General features: G+C 41.7%; 1 protein-coding gene across 5 annotated transcripts in view; it reads left to right on the top strand.

Moving 5' to 3' along the window:
• The first annotated feature begins 238 nt into the window (after nt 1-238).
• PRR5 (proline rich 5) overlaps nt 239-25,793 on the top strand; it is a 135,534-nt gene continuing 109,979 nt past the window's right edge. For 3 of the 5 annotated variants that reach the window (XM_086885430.1, XM_086885434.1, XM_086885435.1), the window contains exons 1-2: nt 260-1,521; nt 23,081-23,463. The gene's annotated coding sequence lies outside the window, so the exon portion shown is untranslated. Of the gene's footprint in view, nt 1,522-3,293; nt 3,385-23,080; nt 23,464-25,793 lie in introns of all 5 variants that reach the window. The other 2 variants (XM_086885437.1, XM_086885433.1) reach the window with 1 other exon arrangement.

Here is a 25,793-nt window from a genome sequence, read left to right as displayed (position 1 = left end):
CCATGCCTTGCCGCTCCGTGCCCTGCCGTGTCGGCCGAGACCCCTGAAACCTGGCTGCACTGCCGCTTCGTGCCCTGCCGTGCTGACCGAAACCCCTGCATCCGTCCTTAGCTGCTGCGGAGCTACGCCCGGCCGATATGGAGCTGCCCCTGGCTGCTGCCAAGCGCTGCCAAGAGCCGCAGTGACAGGCTCGGTGACCGCGCCTGACAGGCTCTGCCACCGCACCCTACGGGCTCCCGGCTCCCGCAGAAACGGAGCCATCTGCAGCTGTCCCAGGCACGCCTGCGTGGCCATTTGATCGGTGCGCGCTGCGGCTACCGGAGCTGGAGCTGCCCTTGCAATATACACCACCAAAGGACACGACATGCACTGGAGAAGACACCTTCGCCGCTACCGAGGCGCTGCAGTGTCCCGTTTGACCCTGGTGGGTCCAGCCGCGCCGAGCCGCCCCCTTGGGGAGCCCTAAAGAGTCGCCGCGCTGGGACCGGGAGAGACAGCGCCCTTCTCCCGCCTGTAACGCAACGCAGCTGCGGTGCTGCCGCCGCTCGGGGGAGAGACGGCACGGCCCCGATCCGCGCCGCTCCCGCTGCCTCCCCGCTGGTGAGCCGATGCCGCGGGCCCCCGGGGCCAGGGGGGGTCCTCCGGCTGCAGCCGCAGTACCCATTGCTGCTTCCTGCAGCGGCCAAAGGAGGCAACAGCTCAGCCGAGCCCCTTTGAACGGGGCAGGCAGAGCAGCAGAGCAGAGCGCTCCCGCCGCGACTCAAACACGGCGCCTCCTCCGACGAGTCACGTTGCCTAGCAACCGCTGTCTGCCGCCGGGGCCCGAACGCCGGAGCCCTAACTCCGGGCCCCGAACACCGGAGCCCTAACCCCGGGCCCTAACACCGGAGCCCTAACACCGGGGCCCTAACACCGGGCCCCGAACGCCGGAGCACTAACACCGGAGCCCTAACGCCGGAGCCCTAACGCCGGAGCCCTAACGCCGGGGCCCGAACGCCGGGGCCCGAACGCCGGAGTCCTAACGCCGGAGTCCTAACCCCGGGCCCCTAACACCGGAGCCCTAACACCGGGGCCCTAACACCGGGGCCCTAACACCGGAGCCCTAACGCCGGGCCCTAACCCCGGGCCCTAACCCCGGGCCCCGAACGCCGGAGCCCTAACGCCGGAGCCCTAACACCGGGCCCCGAACACCGGGCCCCTAACCCCGGGCCCCAACCCCGGGCCCCTAACGCCGGGCCCCTAACCCCGGGCCCCTAACGCCGGAGCCCTAACGCCGGGCCCTAACGCCGGAGCCCTAACCCCGGGCCCCTAACGCCGGAGCCCTAACGCCGGGCCCTATCGCCGGGCCCTAACCCCGGGCCCCTAACGCCGGAGCCCTAACGCTGCATCCAGCCCGCTGGCGCACTTACCCTGCTCTGCATCGATAACAAGACAAGTACACCACAGGCAGGGTGGATAATCAATACAGCTGGACAATCTCCCTAAAGAAAAATCTATCTGTTTTTAAAACCAGGAAGAAAGGTATACTGTTACACTCTTGATATTACCATAAGCTTTAAGTTAAGTTATGTTTAAGTTAACAGAGAACCCCCTAGACTTGACTATGACCTACACAACTATAATGAAGGTTTGCTTTGTGGCATTGATGCCATCTCTCTTGGACTTTTCACTTGTCTTTATGTATGTGGCTACACTGCGGGAAAATGGCCTGTGGTTTTCCAATATCAAGGAGAATTTCATTCAGAACTGGGTGTGGACTTTATTATTCCTACTACAAACAGATGATTCAGGCTGCTTCCATGCAGCAAGGTTTACATGGTTTAGACCCTTGAGGACAATTAACGTACTTAAAAGAATAAATGTTTATCAGAAGGTGTTTTTCAGCATTCCATATAAGATTCTTTCAATTCAGTAATACCTAGTGCCTGTTCATTTTTATATCTACACTTTATTTGGACTTCAGACAGTTTATGTCATTGCTCAATATGATTAGCAATGCTGGATCCTTTTCAAATATGCATTAAATTTCAGTATAATATTGTGTAATACTTAAGGATTGTAGTTTAACTTAATAACTTTCTTCTGTATAAAACTTACAGTAATTTTACAGGTTGATATTACCCTCCAAAGAAAAAGAAACATTAAGGTATTGTTTTCCTCTTCCAAAAATCTTAGTTTCAATTATGAGGTTTCCAAATCTAAATTAAGGTTCTGTTCTTGGTCATTTAAAATTGTGCAAACATATTATTCAAGGATGGGAGCTGTTGACTATTTTTGGTGTATCTGACAATTAACAAAGCTGTAGCAATCCAGCTAGACTTACAATATAAAGCTTCCAAAGTGATTGAGACAACACCAAAAGGATACCTATTAAATATGCATGTAAAAGGAAAGCCTTACATACATCATACTCGTACAGCATTCCAAATAATATTACCTGGACTTTACCCCCTCATAGCTGACTGGACACACTTTGTAATAACTCTGAATAAGGGCAGTGTGACACTCAGCTTTGTCACCTTCAATTCGATGATTATGCATAAATCCTTCAAAGAAAAAATGTGCTATGCAGAGTATAACCCAAGGCATAGGCTTCTAGATCCCTGTGCTGTGCCACATGTCCCCTTAAATTAATGACAGCTTGTAAATGTAGCCTTATTTAGAGTCCCAAAACTAAAAATTGTGGAACCTACACATAGCACTTTAAAATGTATTCTTTTTAAACAGAAAAGGTGAAATGTCGGGTGAGACCCCAGAGTGGAGTGTCTGAGGCTGTCTATACCCTAAATCACTTGACACTATTAGAAAATTCCCAGCATCCTGTAGTTTTAAGTAACTTTTCATCATTGCAATCATCATGGAAATTTATTCATGGACAATTTATTTAAGGATTGTATATATTTAAATATATGAGGACCTAAGATTTTATCTGTTTAAGGATATGAATCACAAACCCAAACTGTTGGTTTTCCCATAGTTCTGAAGCTTAAATGTTTCATGTTTGTAGAGTTAAGTTGTAAAGTTGTAACTTCCAAGTAATGAGGCTGCAGCATGCCATTTTGGAAACTTGTGTTGTTGGTAATCCCGTTTGACAGCTCCTGGGTCTGAATGTTACATTACATCTTCACCAATATATGCATCACTGGCTGGGAGGGGCTAGGCTTGCTGAGTTGGGTGAAAAGTCTTATTTGAACTAGGTTTATTATCTGTGCCATTGTGCTATCTTTGTCATTCTTTCTGTAAGAGATCATCTCACACAAGATGACAAAGAACACTTTGCATTTTTTAAACAGGAAACGGGGAACTGCACAGATAAAGCAACTGTAACTGACACCAGCTGGACCAGCCTAGCTTGTTAGAGAGTAGAAGTAAACAAGTCCCTGGGTATGTTAATGATAAGTTGGATTCAAACTCAAACAGAGGACTCTGGCCAATCCTTTTGAACCATGAATGCATGCATATCATTGAACGGTGAGCTGGGCAGAGTTAAGACCCTTAACCAATCACATTTGTAAGCACGGTAAATTGGAAACCCCTATAAAAGGGGGCACCCAACGAGAAAGCTCAGCTGTTGCTGCATGAACTCAGTGTGTTCTTGTTTCTTGCCTGTCTCTGAAATTGCAACAATTTTCCTTTTACTAAACACATTTCAAATTCTCCTTTTTTGTGATGTGACATCACAATGCTTTTTGTATTAGGCAATCTAATGCAAAAGTATTTATAGATAGTATTTTTATCTTCCTACAATTCAAAATCAAGATTTTCCTACTGAGACTGCACAGATAAATTTTTCATTGTGGAAACACCATGTTCTTATAAGAAGTCACAAAACTGGTATCTCTCACCTCCACAGAACAACTGCCATTCTTTTTTTTTCTGATTTATCATTTGACTTTTGCACTGTTTTTGTTTTATTCTGTTGGACCAATGTGGCTAATATTGAGTGTAGTTCCCAGATTATACAGCTTCATTTATATGTATAATGTAATTTGGGTTATATATCTACAAAAAAATGGTTTATCTAGTTGTTTTCACCCACAGCTCACTGAGCTCAAGTGGGTCATCTAAAGCCATGTAGGTCATCTATCACTCCTCTGTACTGCAGATGTCATATATAAAAATGTATATATTTCTCCATAGATGGAAAGCAGAGCATTTGTGGGACCAGCTGTAATGAAGTTTCTTTCTCTGTTGGTAAAAAAACAATATGATTTTGACAGAAATCAGGGAAGTCCTATGCAGTCAGTACTTTGATGTATTTTCCTTTAAGTTTTTATGCCATTTTGGGGGAAGGGACTAGAAACAGCAGTTTATACAGGGAGCCCAAAGAGCTCTGCAAACCTTTTTATTTTACCAACAAATGGAAAAAGCTGTATTATCCCATGGCATTTAAAAGAGTGAGCAGGAAGAAGTCAACTGAGGTGCCATAGACTGTGAAAATAGGTATTATCATCATCACCAGCAGCAGCATTTTTATTGTTCTGTATTCATATAAACCTGGATACATATTTTGACCTGATTTTAGCTATGCACAACAAAATCAGAATCTTCAGGTGCACAGTAAGTCCATAGCAAGAGGAAAGCTGGGTAAAGTGGTTTGACCTGTTTCCTTACCTGCCCATCAACCCTTTTGCCCTACATTTGCATAGCAGACCACAGGTGTCTATGCATCAAATGGCTTAAAGAATAGATACATATCAGAAATACTTGGGGAAATTGTTTGGCTGACATCTTTGAGATGTGAAGGAAACTGGCACAGCTGTTATGGATGCTGAAAACATGCAGAAGTGAGAATCTGACTTACCTCCCATTTCTTAAAAATTACTACCAAAAAGCTGTCTCTCTGTCTGTCCTGTAGAACTGTTCTGGTTGGTGGTGGCATCAGCCAGGATGTCATTCCTTTGTTCACAATGACTGACCAATAGTCAAACTCAACTCAAACTCATGGTTCACTGATGAACACTGTCAGATGAACATTGACAAAAACTGTCCAAGTGTTTTCATTATTTTACTTATCTTCATCTGACAAGAAAAAGTAAATTAATGAAAACACTTGTACAGTTTCAAGGGGAAAACTGTTTCTCCTTCCCAAAAGTTGGAGGAGTATTGTAACTTGGCCTAACCTAGGTATATTGACAGGAGAACATGCCAAAGAGTTACTATAGAAAAAATACAGTTATATCATCAGATTTGGACACTGCTTAGGAGACAGATGGTTGAGAGTGTTGTTTAGTGATCAATTGCCAGCAGAAGACTAGCAGGGCTGCCAGGAAGATATGATACTAAGTCTCAGAGGGATCAGCACCACTATTTATCACATTCTTGTATAAAAACATGGGGAAAAAGAGGATCAGAAACTACAGAAGATTCTCATTCAGACCAGTACTTCTCCCACAAAAGCTCCTGGGGAATTGATCAAAACCGAACAAAAAATGTGACACTAAGTGCCACGGTCCAGTTGATAAGGTGTTGATCAGTCAAAGGTTGGACTTGATCTCAGAGGTTTATTTCCAACCTTTCAATGCACAGACTTTTTTTTTTATTTTTTTTTATTGTGGATTTCCTTTCTCTGATTGCTGGTGTGACTTTCGAGCACCAAAGCAATGGTAAAGAGAATAAAGTGGACAATATCTGCTTATACCAGCACTTACAGCCTCTTGAGGGAAAAAAACACACTTTTCATGTGTTTGTAGAAACTCATTTCTAAAATAACATCAGCTAATGATTTTACTTGGTAAATGTGCATGTGCTTCTGAGTTGCTGAATTTTGTCTTTCTTCCATTAATTTCTTGGTAGAGTCATCAACAACCATTTCTTCAGGACGGTATTTAAAGGCTGTTTACTGAGTGGCCCAGAACAGGGGGTTTCTTACATGTTTTTTGAATAGAAAATAGAAGGTATCTCCAAACTAGCTGTTTCATAATTTCAGCAGTACTGTTTTTAGATGTTCTCAACTAGATCTGTTATACAGATCTGTTATATCCAACTGCATTGTGGATTTACTTATAAAGCTATGATTAGGTAAATGCCTTTGAAAAATCAATTCATCAATTGAAGTAGGAGTAGTGAAGTCAATATTTTGTATGAAATAAATGTTGATTTTACTGCCCTGAAAAAATACTTTTAAATTTAGGGAAAGCAAAAATTAAAAAGGCCTGGCTTCTTGAGGTATCCAATTTAACTAAGAAACATTTGATTTTGGGCTTTCCAAAAGCACGCTGCAGGGGTGAGGGCATGGCACAGCCCATGCTGGGCTCACCCCCCCACCAGGCTGCTTACTGACCCCTCGGGGTCAGTCCTTGGCCCTTGGACCAGGGACCATTAGTGTCTTTGGTCATGAACTTTAAGGTGATAGGGAATGACCCTAAGCAAGATCCCCCAACCCCCTCACTTTTCTGCAGGAGCAACCTTTCTGGAATGTGCAGTGGCACAGGACAAGGGTCCCCAGGAGAGCAGCTGTCAGCCCCCACTCCCAGTGAAGGGCACCTGTTTGCCTTGAGCATGCTCCCATGAGTCAGAGTTCAGGATGATCTCCCTGGAGCTGGGGAACCAAGCCAGGCATGACACACCCACAGCCCCCCTGTATCACTGCTTTTCCAGAGTTTTTACCAGGGCATGCAGTGAGAGAGGGCTACAAGTGTGCATTATTCTTAACTTGAAATTACTTACTGTGTTCTGAGAGCCTGTTTGCCTCAGTGTCAGCAAGCCAAAATGTGTCCTGGAATTTGCTGTGCACAATATGCATCTGACTTCAATGCTATGCCAGGACAGATCTCCCCCTGAGGAAGAGTTAAGAACATTAGAATTAAAGAAAAATGAAAAGAAAATTTATGGAACAAATAAGGCTGCAAGTATAGTTGTATTCTTTTTGGAATCAGAATGACTGAACTGTGAAATTGTGTGTGAAATTGTTTGTCCAGATCACAAGGCACATGCAAAAGTGGAGAAAAAAGAGTGAGACTGCATGCACTGTAAGCAATTTTGGGTTTTCAGAAGAGTTGTTCAGATGTTTGCAAACACAAGAATAGGTTTTATTGTGGATTGCTCTGTTACTAAAAGTGAATAAGTGAAAAATAGTATCTTAGTTTTTTATTAACAGTGACAAAGGCTCAATTTATTTCCATTAGAGCTATGATCTTTTTTTTCCCCCAACTCTTTAATATGATTCCAGTCTGAATAACACAAATGTGCATTTACTTCCAGTGTTCAATAAATAAAAATGCAGTGAATGTCACTGGGCCAATCTGACTTGAGATTAAGTGCCTTCATAATGTGTCACCTAGTCTGAATTAATACCATGTAAAAATAAGGCTGCAGAAAAGAGAGGGCTTCCCCAGACAATCATGTGAGGTCATTTCATTGCATCATTTCAGAATGAGAGATATTGGGAAAAGGACTTGAGCAATGAGTTATTTTTTACTGTCTTTACTGGATAAAGATAGCTACACCCTGGTGAGAACGATGACCCAGAGTGGCAGCTGTCCAACACTGAGCTGTTCCAGCTCCTGTCTCTTGTTCCAGCAGTCAAAGGGAATGGAAAGTAAGAGGGTCCTGCTAAACTGCATCTCCCTTGCCTCTCTCTGATTGCTAGAAAAGCAGCTGTGTTTGCCAAAGGCAACCCAAATACAGAAGACAGGCTGCCTTTGTCTCTGCATATGCTGAGAAATAAACCTGGGGCAGTAGGAGGGAGAAGGAGTAAGATTCAAAATCATGGTCATAAATGACAAAATGAAATGGCCTGGAGTAACATGGTGCTTTACACTGGAACTGGGCATCAGGGGAGGTAAGAAACATTCCCCTCAGCATTTACTGCAGTGGTGTTCATGAGCAAGGACATAGCACTGTTCTCAACCAAGTGACATGGCCCAAGGACTCATCTGAAAGATCTCCTTGTACCACCTCAGTGGGACTTAGGGGGACTGGAGCTCCTGGGTCTTTATGCAGGTCAGGTAAAGCAAAGAGCATCAATACCTCCATCAGGCTGTGTGTGCAATGATATATTGTCAATATGTCAATAATTGCAATAATAACAATGCCATTTTGTCTACCCTAATGCTGAGACAAATGTTTGGCATTCAGAGCATTTCCTTGCCTGGTTCTCATATAATTCTATCACACTCTCCTCTTTTCCTCCAAACATTTTCACTGCTCCTGGATGCAGATGCAGCAAGTGAGGCTTGTACCTGACATACTTGCAGTTCTTTTGCTTTGCAGGACAAAGCCTGTTCTTTGTTGGCATTGTGGGTGGATATGGCCCAGGAGGAACCTGAAAGTAACCCAGCCAGTCATGTCATGCGCTAAATAGATGCATCAACCTCCTTGTGTAAACATCAGGGCTTAAACCTCACGTCTCAGGGTTGGTATGGCCACAAGGCCAGGTGGCTACATGAGGATAGATGGGCTTGCTGTGGCCATGGCTGATGAATGTATTTCAAGCCCCAGAGCTTGGTAGTGCCAGAGGTCCCACAGGCAGTGCCAGCAGTGCATGTTGGGCCAAGGGAAGGTTGATCTCCAGCCAAAGACAAGGGCTGAGGTGATCAAGGCAGTAACAACAAAGAGTTCCTTAGAAGAGCCTGGAGAGCCGCAATCTTAAGTGTCCATGATGGCATTCACCTTTCAATAGCAACTGATACAAGATACTGCCTTGGCTTTCTCCAGAGCGCAGCAACTGCCTCACAGTATGGCAGATGGTGCCTCATGTTCCCTTAGAGGTGAAAATTCAAAGCTGAGTGCTGGCCTGATTTGGAGATAACAGAGGCCTGACTGTGGGCTTAGTAAAAGAACATAAGCATTTGGCACAGATGAAGAAACTCCCTGACACCACTTTTTGGTTAAAAATTAATCAATTTGATTAATTGATTTTGATTTGAACCTTGGTGGTAGTGCAGATTAGGACTTACAACATTATCAATCCCTGGAGAAAATGGGATGGGTATGTGTAATTTTGCTCTCTTTGTTAGTGTCTGGTAGTGACCAGTTCCTTTTGGCTGCTCTTGGATAGGCCCCCATTTGCTCAACTATGGCAGCCTGCAGCTTTCATGCCTCTTTTTCTTCCTCTGCAGCAAGCAGTAACGCTTGTTTTTCTTATGTATGTATTGTAATAGCTTGTGCAGGTGACTTATCCCAAGGCAAATACAGCTAAAACAATCCTGAGCTATTCAGGAGTGCTTCCAGAAAAGGAGAATCCAGGAAGATATGCAGACCGATATAAAATACTTGTCCTACAGCAGTGAGGCAATGGAAGGACTTTTTTTGTGATCACCATTATTTCTGAATCCTCTTAGCTATCATATCAAGTAACAAAAGGAGCCATGGCAAAAGCCAAACTGCTCAACTTTCTGGCCATTTCAATTTGGTACGGTGTGAGAACATAATAAGACTGATCACATTTAAAAGCATATACATGATTTGGACACTTGTTTGGGGTTTAAGGAAAATACAGAAAGAATTTAACATTCCTGTGTGCTTTTTAAAGCCACAATGACTCTCACTTCCTGAATCTTTGTTTTAATATTTTCACTTCTGAATGAAAAGCATTTCTATGCCCGTGGCTAGATTACCCATCTTGCCCTGGAAATCATCTTCTTTTCAGCAGAGTGGTACCTTCAGCCATATGTTGCTGAGTTTGTTTAATACATGGCTTGAGCTCTATGACATTATCTTTCTGGTATCCTTTTCCAAGCATGGTTAATGTTCCTAGGATTAAAGCTATACCTTATCTTCAACATCTTTCTCATATATTTGCTTTGTCCCTGTTTGCCAAAACACTTCCATTTGGACCAAAGACTGACTTTCTTATTTCTATGCCCTATTTTTACATTCAAGAGTGACTGTGCCTGTTTTGGTCAAATACAGACCGTACAAAATCTGGAAAAATAACTTAGCAACTATGATGTCTTTTTCCTTCCCTTTTCTCACTTTCAGCAATCCTTTCACTTTTTCTGAAAGGACAGGCATCCACTTGTGCATCCACTGATTCACTCTCCCCAGAAGGAGAGCCAGCTGAGAAACTTCGATCTCAGCAACTAAGATGAGGTAGATCATAGCTCCTCAAGACAGGAAAAATGTGTTGTTTAGGACAGAACCATGAAGCCAGGATCACAGAAGAAAATACCTGAGTATATCAATTGAATGCACCAAAATCACTTCTGATGACTGAAGATGAGCAGACCTAGATCTTGAATGAAAGATCTTCCTTAATCCTTGGGACCCAGGGCAGTAGTTAAAAAGTTACACAAACATGGCAAATGCCACTCCACACAACTCAAACCTTTTAAGTCAACATGGAGGTGCTGTGGGAAAAGGGAGAAGGAATTGCATACCTTCAGCTGGGAAAAATATCCAGCTTTGACTTGTCTAATGATATGCTTCCATTTTTGTCAAAGCCAAATGTCTTTGGCTGCTTTGCATGTAAGCTGCTTTCCTCACCAGTAGGAATTCATTTGGTGCTTCTCATGGCTTGTGCATACATAAACAATACGCTCAACATTTCAATGCCTGTTAAAATGCTGTCTGAAATTGGTTGGTTTAGAAATAGCAGTTGTAGTTAAACAAAACTTGGAATTAAAACTCAAATGAGACTAAAAAACCTGAGCAATCTTTTTGGTAAGGAATAGAATACATTTTTTTACTCTGCTGCTCCCTTTAGCTTCAATTAGCTTTCATTTCAAAGCATTTTATGCAATTCTGTATGAATGGCAATAATCCATATTAAAAGCTCTCAGCCACTCACATTAAATTTCAGATGATCAGTTGCAGTTCCAGTTGCAATGGCAGTGTCAGGCAAACCTACTCTGCAGTTCCTCAGCAGATTAGCTTGGACTTTCCTACCCTTCAAGTCACATCTTTTTTATTTTCCAAATCAGGAGAGTCCAGTTTTCATTCCTTTATTCCTGGGAGACTCCCTGCTCAGGAGCCCATAATAATTTAGGGACGGGTTTTTTATACCTTTTAACATCTTTCATGTTGAAAGGTGCTGAAGCACACAGAAGGCAGGACTGTCACAACTGACAATAGAGCTCAGTCCTGTGTCAGCTGAGATCAGTGAGTAGGTGCACAAACAAAGTCAAAAGTGCATCTGTGCAGAGCCCTGCACACAATTCCTTACCCTCATCTGAAAAGCAGCAGGACAGACATGTGTGCAGCAGAAATGTGACTTTAATTAATGTCATCACATACATCTTTAACAGAGTTCAAACACAGGGGGAGACTCAGTGGAAAGTGACAAGGGCCACAGTGGTTTGGTTCGTACCTGACTTCTTAATAAACATCCTGAGTAAGAAGCATCAACCACAGGAGCTTTATTTCATGTCTCTTCAGAAGATTTAGAACTCCTGAATCACAATGTAGCTCTTTGTGCAGAAATATGACAACATGCTAGAACTGCAGACAGAAAATTTCAACTTATTCATTCCTCATAAAAATACAGGTCACACTGTCTGTGATAAGATCTGACACAGCTTAATTGGAAGGAGGCAGCTCTATTTATGCTGCTTGAGGCTCTAGGCCTTTTAAGCAAGCTTCATATGTCATAGATTCTTTGAACATACCTTGCTGTAAAGAGAAGAAATGCATACTTGGTATTTGTGGTGTAACTCTGCATAATAATATTGCTTTTCATGCAAATATAACTCATATTGCTTTTATGTACCTTAATGCTGGTTTATTAAAAAATGTAACTGCCTTTATGTTATCCATTCTTTATTTGTCACAATGCAATATTTCATGTGGATTGGTTATATTCAAAAAGTAACCAAGTGATTATTTCACCTCCTTTACTATTCCTGTATTTCACACCCTGTAAGACTTGATCTGAGACACGTTTATTAAAAGTGACAGCTGGGGACATAGGAACCCAAGCACAATGAAGACATTATCTACCTTTCTCAGAAGTTCTGATCAGATGAGGCTGTTTCTCACTGGATTTTATAATTTAAAAAGTCATTATTACACAAATGCATCCCTGGAAATATTGATAACAAAATTGGTAGAAAAGAATCAGTATTTTTTTTTAAATGGGGCATTTTTAAAGCCCTTTTCAGTCTACAAATTTTGAAAGGAAGTAATTCTGTGTGTCCATCACAGTTTGCAAAAATTTTCATGTGAAATGGTATTTTGTCTTCTGTCTATTATTCCCTCTCTCATATGCTATTTATCTCCCCATTATATCCTTTCCCAATCTTAGCACACTGCTAAACAAAGTGAAAAAATAAAGGGAGAAAAAAGGAGGAGAAAACAGGTTTTTAAAGAAAAGCCACTCTGACAAAAACTGCACATTATTCTCCTCTCCTGCTACAGAAAAGGCAGAAAATTGAGATGAAAAAGAGATAAAAACTTCTTTATAAAAGGTATTTAATCAATAATTTGCATGTTAATGGTAATTAATTAATGGCATTAGTTCCTCCCAGCACTGCCACTGCATTATGGGCACACTGTCATTCATCTTAGCATTAGAGTTAAGCTCTTCTTACCCATTCACAGTGGTCAGGAAGGCAGATTAGGGGTTGGTAGCACTTTCATCTTTCATTTTGGAGCAGCGAGTGCACGTACTTCACCTGCTGCCCTGTTTTCCCACCAGTGACAGTGGCAGCAGTTCTGTGGCCAAAGGGACTTTGCCCAAACATCAGCCTTTCAGGTACAAAGGCAGCCACAGCATCCAGGGAGCAGATATGGTTGGAGCAGATGAAGGGCATCATCAAGGTGTTCCCACAGGGATGCATCGAGAACATGGGTTGTCCTGCTGCATTAGGAAGGGACACAGGGGCTCTTCAGTCATGTTTTGGATGGTGCTGTACTCTCTGACTAGTCCTGGTGATAGAGGTAGGTCTAAATCTGAAACAGAGTGGCAACCCACAGGAAAAGGATAAGAAAAAAGCTCTTCATCCAGTTAGAACTGGCCACTAGGAGCACAGTCCAGCTGCTCCTGTACTCCATGTCCAGCAGCACTCAGTTTGCAGCACTTCAGGGAAGAAACAAATCTATCTTAGAGCTGGTAGCCTTGACATTACATGTCAGCATATAAGGAATGTTTTCGATTTTATCTTCTCTTTATGAGAATTACTAGTCCATTGCTAAGCAATACCAATCATTTCTAAAACATGTCAGCGCAGATCAATGGATGGTAGGATGAACAAAAATGTAAATATTCCTCAGCAGAAGCCTAAAAGAGAAGTGATGTCTTCTTCATCTGCCCAAAATTGAGCAGTTGGAGGAAGATAGGAAAATCTGAAATTTTACTGTACTGGAAAAGGTTTCTGTAAGGGCACTGAGGACAAAAATAGACCCTAATTACCCTGATCAGTTTCCCCTAGCGCCTTCACCCACACCCTTGGGTGCTATTTAAACTCAGCTCTGAGGTCTTTGTTCCCAACTGAGCTATACTGGAGAAATGGTGATCCAGTTACTGCTACTGCCACCTCTGATCTGGATCTCAACCCATGAACTGAATTCCTGGGTTCCTGGAAACCTGACCTGGGACCTGCTTTGTCTCTGGGATGTGCAGCTGGTGGTGCTTCTGGGAGAGAAGGGCTAGCAGAATAAGGAGTAACACAGGAGAAATAGTTCACACCATCAAACCAGTGATATCTTGGAACAGGTCTCGATAACAAGTGCCACTTGATAGTCCCAAAGTGTAGAGCACTTTGTTCCCCACAGGTGAGGTTGGGAAAAGGAAGCAGCCTGATCAAAGCAGCTCTTTCTCCAGAGGAGAGAAGAGTGGGATGCTTACAGTTGTACCCGAGGAATTAGGTGCTCTACATCAGGCTGCTTGGTCTCCTTGGGGGCATGGAGACTGGGACTGGCTCTCAAGTAAAACAGGAAATCATTAGAACTAGAATGTTCAACTGAACTTTTCCAGATCTCTGTGTGAGACTTGAACTGTCGCAGTGTCCCTTTTGGAGTTACCACTCCACCCACCTGGGCTAGTTCAACACTGTTGACCTGCAGGGGGACACCACTCCAAATCCTGGGAATCAGAGGAGCAGCTTGATGGAATAGACCACAGCTACAATAGAGGATGCAGGAGTCAGGCTCTCTTGAAGGGAGAAGGTTTATTGAGTCCCCACAGACACCTCTGACCTCAGGGGTGCTGCTCTAGGAGAGCCCCCAAAGCTGTGGGATAACAGCAACTTAAATTTGGGGGAGGAACCAGGGGAGGGGACAGATCTGAAAACAAGGGGAAACAAGGGGGGAGTGTGAAGGGATCAGAGGAACATTGGAAAGAATCAATGAGGAAGGTTCAGGCAGGAACCTCCTCTCTCTGCCCTATCACTTGAAGACCCTCCCTGAACTTTCTAGGAGCTGGGAGGAGTAGCCAAGTGACAGCCTGTGTTCCTCCCAGAGGGGAGGAACAGGGAACATTCAAGAACAAGAGGCAGGTACAAGGATTGACAATTAGGGTAGGAGGGTACAACTTGGGTTAAACTAGCAACAAAAACAAAGGGGAGAGGGGAACAAACCATTAACATAACAACATGGGAAGCAAAATTAACAACACAATACAACACTTGAACCACTCTTGTATTAATGATGCTTTAAAACTTAATCTACAGCTGTTGTCTCTAATGAAGGCCTGGCAAAATCTTGTGTTAAGTGTGTTAAGAGTACAGCTTACAAAGCTTATTCTACAACTGACTTTCCTTCAGGGAAAGCTTTTCAACAGTGACTGTGGCAAGCTTTTAAACAATTTATCTAGAAAGGAATGGTCAGAGGTGTTAAGGGTGGTTAGGTGCCAAGCACCTCATGAGCAATGAAGCAAGTGCAAACCCTTTATGTAGATCATTATCAGCTTCTACTTTTCACCTGTAAACTCTCCAGGTCAGTCATGTTTAGTACTGTGGCCTAAATGGCCTGAATTCCCTCTCTGCAACCAATTCCTACTAACAGAAAAGCTCTGGAGAATCAGTCCTCATGCGATACTTCTGATCTTTATTTGAAGATGGTATGTCATGGTGAGGCTTGGCTTCTGTAAATGTTAATTTGTGGCATGATGAAACTTCAAAGCATCCTACACTTCCTATCATGCTAGAAAAAATATGATTGCCTGAGTGATGGACTTGTCAGCTGTTGTCACTGTGATAGCAATCTTCCCACACTTACTTCTACTCAAGCCAGCTCTGCTGAGTTTTGCTGACTAACTCTTATATAGGTGACTCAGAAGAAGTCATCCTGGTTTAATATTTTAGGGTATCACTGTTGTTATTAATGTTGATGCAATGCAAAAATATTCTCTCCACTCTCCATATATTCAGTTACAACAAATATTGTTGCTACAAATGACATTTCTGTGCCGAGTCACAAAACTGTAGTTTTTTCTCATGCCACTGCTGTTCATTTTTGCCTTCCAAGTAACTGTTTACACTTTAGAAGATGAAGTGAATCCATCTGTGTGTTGCAATTAGCAGGCCCATGTATGTGGTGGAGGTCTGCTGTAGGCATGATGTGAGACCATGGGAGTCAAGATGAGCAGTGAAAGCAGCAGCCATTGTGCTGTCTCAGTGACAGCAGACGTTAAATTTGATGTATAGCCAAATGCTTTTCCAGACATTTTTTGGGAGGAAGTGCCAATGACTGTTGGAGACATTGTCAGAAAGGCAGAATGCTCCATTCAACTGAATGCTGGGAATATTTCATTACTTGCTGTAAGTATAGGAATAAAGGGAGTGTTAGAGAAGAGAAGTGTGCTGATGTACTGAAGTGAGCAAAAGGGTGATGCAGAGCCACAGTTGTGCTAGCTTGCAGTATTCTAAATTTCATACCAACCACATCCAGGTTTTCTTCTCCTGTATGTAGACTGAAGCTTACTTTCACTCAGCAGGGCTATATTTTTCAGTTACCTGAAATATTTTTTTACCTTTCTGAACTTCTGTATTCCTCACTTCCTCCAGTGAGTTGAGTCAAGCAGTGTGGTCACCACTTAGAGTCCCTTTGTCACCCAAGTGTTGCGTTTGATTTGGCTTTTGCCTTGGGGAGCTAACTATGGCCAGACTTGCTGTTCTGACATCTTTGTTTTTGCCATTGAAGAGGTGGACCAAATGATTTCTAGTCCACTGTTCCTCTACACAGTATAAAGTAACATTCACATATTCAGCAGAGGGCTATGTCCCACCAGCCAACTCCAAAACTTTAATCCACAGCCTGATCACCCTCATAGAGCACCCAAAAATTGGAAAATGTTAGAGGGGAAGATGAGAATTTGAAAACTCACAGATACCTATCACCAGCCAAAATGCAATGAAATACATTTACCCTTGGAGTATATATATATTTAGATAATCTACAGGCCTTCCATATTGGCTCGGTGGTTCTCACAGTGCTAGTGTTCATTCCTTCTCATGGGTACAGATACAGGAAAATACAGGAAAGAAATACGATGTAGCTGGTGCAACCACAGCCAAACTAGCCTGCCATTCATACCTTTCCATGTCCTGGGAATGCTTTTATTTTGATGAAGTATCATCATTCTGTGGGATGGAGGCAGGCTGCCCATTCAGAAATCGTCTGAATTTCAGCCAAGGCAGTAAACTTGAATTATTCATGGATGCCTGTTACCAGCCTTGCTTTTTCACTTGTTTTTTTTCTTTCTTTTTTTTTTAAGAGGAATGGATAAAATATCTTTGCTTTCTTCAGCACTCTAACTTTGGACAGCTGGAAATCTCCAGTGCAAATTAGCAATAATTAATGCAAGTCACAGACTAGATAATCATGTAGAATTTTCAGGTACATATGGGTGTCTATTGTCAGGGTGCCTTTGTGCTTTATATAGGAGTTTTCAGAATGTGCTTGGTCAGCAATAATGAACAGAAAAATCAGTCTGAAAAGGAAAAAGGCATTTCTAGGAAGTTGGGTTCTTTTAAACAAAAGAAAAAACTGCATATGTTGCATGCAGGTCACTCATAAAACAGATGCTGCAATTTACTTTTAATGCAACTCTTCTGAAATGCACTGGACCCATAATTATATCATTCAATTTATAAATTAATGACATGGGAATTTATCATCAATAGTACAGGTTTGTTATAACCATTATTTCTGTGACCCAAACCAAGGTATTTAATATTTTTACTATAATTCACAGTCTCTATTAGTGTATTTTCTAGGTGTCTTTTAGCTCATAGTGGCAACCAAATGAATACAGGTTTGGATCACAGACTGCAATTCCAAAACCTTCAGAATAGGTGTATTGGTAAGTATATGCATAAAGGCATCCCTATTCACCCTGTCAAATTAAGGCCTATCAGAGTTGCTATTCCTCAGAAGTTACATATTGTTGTGAATATTTAATCTGTTTAATTGTTTCAATTTCATAGTGTGTTAAAGCTCCTCCCTTTTAAAACATGTTGGCATTTTACATGGGAGACATACCTGTCACTGAGTTGTCCCTGACAACCTATCTGCAGTTATTTCTTTGTGATTATAGTTGTTATTCCAATTTTTACTCATTGCTTTAATTTGCTCTGTTGTAAACAGGACAAGAAATATGAGATGTCTTAAGGAATTTATAATTGAAAATAGGTTGACAGTCATAGTCACTGTATTGCATTCCAAAGTAATCCTCCCTGGCTCTGTTTTTTTTTTTTTGTTTTTGTTTTCTTTCCTTCTGGCTTCCAAATATTTCACAAACTGAATTCAATTTAGAGCACTGGCTCTGTGGTTCATAACTGCTCACCAAATCCCTTCTGCAGCTTTTGCAGCCTTGTCTTTATGGTGTGTTGATGTAAAGATTTGTACCTGGGTTTTACATTGCTACTTTCATGGAGACAAAAAAGAGTGGTACCCAGGCCACATAATTTCCATTCCCTCCCTGGGTATCCACCCTTGGATTTGATGTGCTGAGGAGAAGGGCAGCCTTGTCCTCTGTCCTCCTTGGCCTCTCTACATCCCATGTGCTGGTCAGCAGCCTCACTGTCAGGGACATCACCCCACTTATCTCAAAGAAAATGAGTTTTTTTCTCTTGTTTCTGTAAACTGATCTGATTCAGCCCATGGCTGCAAAATCTGTATTAGAGCCAGTGAAAATAGTGGGAGGATACAGCCAAGAGAAGAAAAATAGGTGAGGAATACTATTAACTACACCACTGAGTTGCACTGAAATCATTAATATAGGTTTAAAGGCAGTTGTTCTGGTGAGTTGCTCCTAAATCCTTGAATAGGAGACTAGAATATGTAAAAAGAATTAATAACAAGTGACCAATGTAATTATTTACTTACTTGTAATTAAATTTTCCAGAATGCAAGTTCAAGTCAAAGATACAAGTAGACAACATAAGGAAAGATTGTGTAAAGTGTATGCCATTTCTTTTGGAGAGCTCATTGTACAAAACATGTATCTTTTATAATATTAATTTCAAACAGGAAACATAAGACTTTCTTCATTTTTTAAAAAGCAATCCTTTCTTTTGGAATTTTTGAAGGTTTTGTATCAGCCAGTATTTTTATTACTACCTAGATTTCATTTATCTCACACTTGCCTCTGTTCAGATAAGGAGGCATGTCTTCAGGTCATGTCTGCATCCCAAGGCATGAACAGTTCAACTCTGCAAGCAGATCAGTATCAGTATTCCCATTCATGATCATATTTATTCTTTGCTTTCCTCAGTTTTTTTTGTTTGGTTTTTTTTTCATGATCTAATGATAAACATCTTAGATGAAGAATGCATTGATTTAGGAGAGTTTGGAGGACCCCTGCATGAAGTGATGTGGGTCTCTTAATATATATCCTGTTTCTTTCATCTGCAAATCTGTCTGAAAGAGGGCTGCCTCAGAGAATGTCTGTGAGAAGACCGAAAAGCAAAACCTGGTGCATGTAAAGAACTAGTAAGTGTGGCAAAAATGTAGGATTGTCACTTGCCATATGGGCATGCCAAGTAAAGAAATACAGGAGTGTTTCTGCCTTCTTTGGTGTGGAGGAGGCTTAGGACAAGTACTTTAATTGGTTTCTCTTCTGTTGCGTTTGAGTTCTCAAGTATGAAGATTTATTTATGTATTTATTTATTTCTGTTAAACATTATTTCTGAAGCCTCTTACTGTTTACTTGTCTCCTTCTTTAAGAGAGAGAGAAGCAAGTAAATATGGAGCCAATGATTATTTCATTGTGATATCATTAGAATTTCCACCCTGGCTGCAGATGGTTTAAGGTCTTGTAGCCTATTTTTTGGCTGAAAGAGAATGGATCAGAAGGCCTCTTTTTTTTCACATCCATAGCTAATACTTCAATAATCTAAGCAGCTTCTCCCACTTAATTTTTTTTTTTAATTTGTGATGAGCACATGATATCCTCAGACAAGCAGAAGGAAAAAAACTAGCAAACTATCCTGTACATTCTACACAAATCTTTCTGAGGCCAAAGAGATGTAAAGATTAGACATATGTTAGGAATCCCAATCAGGAATCTGTCTTCATTTGTGCCCAGAATTGCCTGAAAAGAAATTAAATAGAACACCATAGCTGCTCTCCTCAGTTTCTTTTTTCCTTGGAATTATAAATGCAAGCAAATATTTTGCATTTCTAGTAGTTTTGTAAGGACTTGTGTAGATTCGTGAAGAGGGAGAGGGTTTGATGAAGTAAGAGAAAAAACCCTGCAGAATTTGAGGTGAGGGTTAAGGAGTTGCAAGTGATGGGACAAGATGAGATCTCAGTTTATGCTATAGTACATGGAGGAAACTCCAAGACAGCTGCACCCCTCTGTGCATCATTTTACTCCCCAAAAGAGGAAAGGCTTATGCTTATCAAATGAACAGTGTTTACCATCCCTTTGGGCACTGGATATAGCCCTGTTGGGCTTACAGACATATTAGAAATTCTTGCAGTATGGATGCTAGCTTTGGAACAGGCTGCAGGGAGCTGCAGAAACTGCAGGCCCATGGCCTCTCAGTCCTGCCTGAGAAGCTAGCCTGGGAATTCAAAGGAGGATTTCAAAACAATCCTTAGAGACAGAAAACAACTGCCAGGTGCTGTTTATCTGTCCTCTTCTTTTCCCTTGCAGGAGAGAGTCAGGGGGGCAGAGTGCCCCTGACCAATGATGGTGATGTAGCACTTTGTTAACCAATAAGAGTTTCCTTTCTGTACTTTCCACGTATCTGTCTATAAGACAGGCCTGAAGCAATAAACCAGAGAATTCTCGTGTTGAAACTCCCTTGAGAGTTCGTGTCGTTCTTTGTAGCCGTTCCCAATCGGAACGACATTGCAGTTACACAAATCTTGGAACAAAGTTTGTATTTTTTATGCTAAGGTTTAATGAGTAGTCTGTATTGGTATGATGTTCTTGCTTATGTGTTTTACAGGACTGTCTTGGGTTGCAATTCAACATGTAACCAAAAGTATGTATTCTATTACCATCTGTGAAAACCAGGTGGGGCAGTGTTCTTTATCTCTTTCTTGACCCATCCCTCATAACTGGGGGATATCTTCTGTTAATGGGCCATTGAGTCTCACTGCATGACTGATAAAATTACATCATCCCATTGGGAGATGCTCCACCCAGGGGGAGGAGCCAAGCATTCCTACCTGGATATAATCTGAGACTTGGAACACCACAGCAGCCTTTCTCCATTGGATTCCCAGAGGAAGGCTGGACCCATCTACACCAGCACTGGACTTTCAGAGGAAAACTACACCCTTCTACAGGATCATTGCCTTAACAGAACCACATCTGTCACTCCAGCAGGGCTGCAGCCACCATTTAATCAGACTGCTACCAACACCCTGACCATCACGGTGTCAGGCTGTATTCTGACTCTATCAGTGTTTTGGTTTTTTTTTGTATGACATTTTTATTTTAATTTCCTTAGTAAAGAACTGTTATTCCTATTCCCATATCTTTGCCTGAGAGCCCCTTGATTTCAAGATTATAACAATTCAGAGGGGAGGGAGAGTTTACATTTTTCCATTTCAAGGGAGGTTTCTGCCTTCCTTAGCAGACACCTGTCTTTTCAAACCAAGACAAAGGCCGAGGTTCAAAGTCTGCAGCAGGTATTATAACATTAAGTGAACCAGTTGACAGGAGCAAGGTGTGGAATGTGTAATGGATTTATGTTCAGATTGCTACAATGCCCACCCTTAGAAAGATGAAAAGGTCTCTAGTACACTTTCCCCTCAAATTATTGGCGTCAATTAATGATCAGAAGCTTGTGTCAATAGACAATAAACTGAAATAGAAATTCCAAGGGTTGAGACTTTTGCCACTGATCTTGCTGGAGGACCTGAATACTCAGGTGAAAAAGAACAAAGGGTCAAAAGAAAATGTTTGAATAGGAGATCCTGGGTCCCAACTAAAGAACAGGAGAGAGCAAGGAAATGAGGCACAGATGGTTATGGAGTTTATTACTTTGTGTAGTGTACTTTACATGTATTCCTTAGCTACAGCCAGTAAAGCAGTAGTCTTGCAAGGTTCACATGGCATTTTTGGGTACGTACCTGTGTGACTGCACACACATGTTTACACCTATAATGCATCCAAAAAGGTAACTCAGCCAAATGTAACAGTTGTGTGTCTGGGGTTGGAGTGTGTTTAGGTCACTGCAGCGCTGGACCTGGGAAGTGATGCTTGTGTAGTAGGTTCCTCATTGGTCACCATTTAAATGGTGTGATACCTCAAAAAAAGAGATGTCTTTCATCTAGCTATGAATTTTTTCAACTTCCAATCAATGCATTTTGTAGAACTATTTGCTACTAGGTTAATTATGCATTTATTATCACAGGTTTCCGCTGTTGTAGATTGTTGGATCACTCTCAGGTCTGCTCAAGTGCTTATCTTTTGTGACGGAATGAGGACAGACTTTCCAGTCCTCAAGTCACACATTTCATTCTTATACCTGATTTTGGCCTCTTTGAAATGTGGTCACGAGCAGATAAATTGCTGGCTTGTAAATGGGAAAGGGGAAAATTGAGAAACCATGACCTTTGAGTCTTTTAATTTTTACCATTGAATTTGTCTCTTCCTGTGGTCTGTGTATTTGGAAAATGCCAGACTTAGATTAGAAATATACCATACAATATGCCATACAATGCAGGTATGTTTTTCTAAGAAGATTTTTAGAAGTGGATAGGTTTTTCCTACAAGAACAAGGAACTGTCTGGATCTATTTAGTGCCTTAAAATTTCCTGGTCCTTCACAGCACTTTAGCTGGATGTTTTTAGGAAAGTTTTGTCTGCTTTTGGCATGAAAAGTCAGTTTTTTGGGTCATCCCTTCCCAACCAGGAAATGCAGCCTCTGTTACTCACTAGCTACATAGGCAACATAAGCATTGCTCCAAATAGGGAAGCAGCTTATGCTGAATGCTTGAGGAAGCTGGTGTGAATTTTCCCTTCTGGATACAGCGGTATGGAATGGTGCAGTGTTGTGTAAAGACACTCTCATTTCAATGCAGAGTCCCACTGAAGTCAGTGAGTTTGTATTTATAAACTGTTTGAAACATCAGGTCCACAGCTTTGGCTGTTAACACGGATATTCACTGTAGCCTAGGTTGAAGAAAGATTAATATATTTTATATGTGTACAATAATGCAACTGGACTTCATTATTCTGAATTCTTCTACATAAACACATTTCTCTGTCAATATGAACTACAACAGAAATCCACTGGAGCAACTACAGAGCATGAAAATATTAGAAATATGTCAAACAATAGATTTCTATCCTAAAGTTTTAATACATTATGTGGTGTGTATTTGGAAAATGAGGTATTGTGATTTAAGGCCTATCCTGCTTAAGTTAAATTTCTGTGACAAAGAAGAAAAGATCTGAGAATGAAGAATTAAAATTGGCTTTTCTGAAGCTCTTCTGAGCTGGAATGAGTATCAGGAATATGATACCTGGAGTCGGGAACTGCCAGGATCTGCCTTATTTGAGTAGAGGAACTTCACAAAAAATCTCTCATGGATGTCACAAAAGTTGCATTTACTATTCTGATATATTGTCATGATTATGTCTTAGATGCAAAAATCTTATTTGTTCTCTCCATTTCTTCTGCAAGTCACTATGGTAGGATCAGGCATTCGTAAATATTTTGTTCTGTGTTGTCTGTCTGCACTCCCTCTCTCATGCTCCCTTTAATCTTTCAAATCAATTTTCTCTTTTCTTGCAGGGGTGACTGAAATGATCCTTTGAAGCAACCAGCTTTGACGTTTGGAAAAAAGAATTAAAAAACAAAAGAATGCTCTAATTAAGGAAAACATCAGTTAAAGCTCAAGAAGAAATCTGATTTTGATCAGTTCTTTCATGTATGCCTGACAACTGCACAGCATTAGCAGAGGGGCTCATTAGAGGATGCTTACCCAAAGTCCAGATCAAGAAGCAGAAACACCAGTGAGTGATATGCAAAACTGCTGTGTGGAGGAAAATTAAACATTTGCTAACCTTCACATAACACAGGTTGTGATCTACTGTCCAAGTAGTTCAGGAAGAGAGAACTTTTGTTTACAGTGGGGTTATTTAACACTGTTTCAGAAGTGAAAATGGGTTCAAAAGGTATGTTCTCCAGTGTTGGTGTCACAGACAATCAAATTGTCTGAGTCCTCATGCTTGCCCATAGGTCTGCTTAATTGTAGCTGTGTGAATTAATGAATATATGGCAAGAGAAAGGTTTTTCAAGGCCATTTTCTTCTTACTTCAAGTGTTTTGTTCTTCCCCAGTGTTATCCCTGTTGTAGCAGCTAATACTGATACCTTGATGCTCACAGTTTGGTAGGTTGAGGAAGTTCTGAGAATACAAACTTCACCTTGTGTCTCCATGTTTTGTGGCCACCTGCTACAAAATGCTGAATTTGGATGTAGTGAGAGCTGAGTCAGCGCTTCTGCCCGCAGGATTCCCCCAGCTCATTTTTCCAGCTGTAATGCCACTGTGGATAAGCAATTTCTTTTATTATGAGAATTACACACATTGTAATGAGATTTTGTGAAGGGTCTCTGTAGGGCTGGGGAGGATATCAGGGGCGAGAAGTACCTTAGTGTAGTGGTTTAGGTTCACCAATTTGAGTTTCCCAGCCAATGTACCATATGGGGTGGGTTTAGCACTGGCTAAAATCACCAGTGCACTTACTCACTTCTTGCTGTGAGATATGGATTTGGAGAAGGGCAAAACAGGCTCAGAACCTAAAGGGTATAAAGAAAACTTTATTAACAGAACTAAAAGAATAAGAAGCATCAGAATAAAACCTTTAGAACCATTTTCCTCCCCCTGCCTGACCACTTTTCTTTCCCCACTGACAATGTAGACAAAACCTTTGATTTTAAATCAGTTACCCCAGTTGCCTGTTCAAGGCCAGAAGCCAAGAGAGAGCTTTCCTGGGCTTGTCTGTTTTTAAAATGTAGATCTCACAGAGGCGGATCCAACTTCTAAATGGTTCAATCAGTTGCCTGTTCTCAGAACCAGACATGTATTGGGTTTTTCCAGGCAAAGAGGAAGCTCTCAGCAGCTTCTCTCAGAAAAATAATTTCTGTGGGTGGTTTCTTCCTTCTTACTAAATATCAATTAATGCAAAACCAGCACACTCAGCCAGACAGTTCACGGATCTGTAATGGTTGTGAGGTACAGTTAAAAAATGAATAATTGTAGCATGCCCAAACAGCCCTTTGAAAAGCTGTTGAAATGGAATGATATAAATCACTTGCATTATTTTACTCACTTTCCTTTTCTTGTTGAGTGAGGAATAATTTTCTGCAGTGAAGTTGTGTGCAGCTGAGGCTTTTTGCAGATACTTTCTTTATTAATTTAGTGGTTTTGGGTGAAAATGCTAGCAAGATGGGTGGAACTGACAGAAGCCCCTGGTTTCAGCCAATTTTGGGTGTGTACACTTCCTGAAATGAATGGTCTTCATTTAGTTATAGGGTTTCTTGCTCTGGGCCTAACTAGCTGGATAGACAGTTAGTTAACTGCATCTTTAAAAATAAAACCACAAGCCCTCCTACTGGAAAGCTGCAGAGCCACAGGAGGCACAGTGGGTTAAATGAGTACAGACAGAAGGTGACAGTACTTTGGTAGTCCCAGGAGTTTATTGCCTGCATTAATAATGTGCCTGTGCAGGAGAAATAAATTTTGAGACATGCTGGCTTGTGAAGGTAGTACTGTGTTATAAAGACTTTTCCTGCAAGAATCCATAGGCTTTGTCCTTCATTGTCTGTTTGTCATCAAACTCCATCCCATAGAACTGGGCAGCTTTTGCCTGGCTGCTTCAGGTGCTTCTCTTCAAATGTTGCTGACCTTGCCTGTCTTACACATGGTTGTATCACACTCTTTCCATGGACTGCAGAAAGGGCCTCCTCAGTGTGGAAAGACTCTTGATTATTGGAGGGGCGTTGAGGGGTTCTGGTGTCTTCCTGCTCCTTCAAGGGCACCTTGCAGAAATTGCACTGCTGGGACTGAGCAAGAACCTTTTCCCCTGGGCAGAATGATCTTTTCATGGACATGTTTTTTTCCTGAGGACAACAGATGAGACAATTCCTGACTACTCTGGTCATGAGACAACACAGTGCTTGTGCAAGTGGAACAGCTTCTACCAACGTTGCAGTTGTCATGGTAGTGCTCCAGAGATCTCCATAGTATAATTGAGATATGGATGCTTGTGTGGCAACTATTTTCTCATGCACAAGTACAGCACAAGTTAAATAAAGGAGCTTTCTGGAAAAAAATGTGCTCTGAAGTACTGAAATCCTGAACTTCTAGCAGAACAAGGAAGAGACTGTTCTTTACCTCTTCAGTCATCAGGCTTTTTTGACAATAATTTTGGCATGCATAGCGCGCACACACACACACGCACACACACACAGACACACACACACAATGACTGACCATACATTTAT

Source organism: Cyanistes caeruleus, chromosome 4 (genome assembly GCF_971803275.1).
Source record: "Cyanistes caeruleus chromosome 4, bCyaCae1.hap1.1, whole genome shotgun sequence".
Lineage (NCBI taxonomy): Eukaryota > Metazoa > Chordata > Aves > Passeriformes > Paridae > Cyanistes > Cyanistes caeruleus.
The sequence above is the reverse complement of the archived record's forward strand: the minus strand, read 5'-3'. Positions and strand labels throughout refer to the sequence as shown.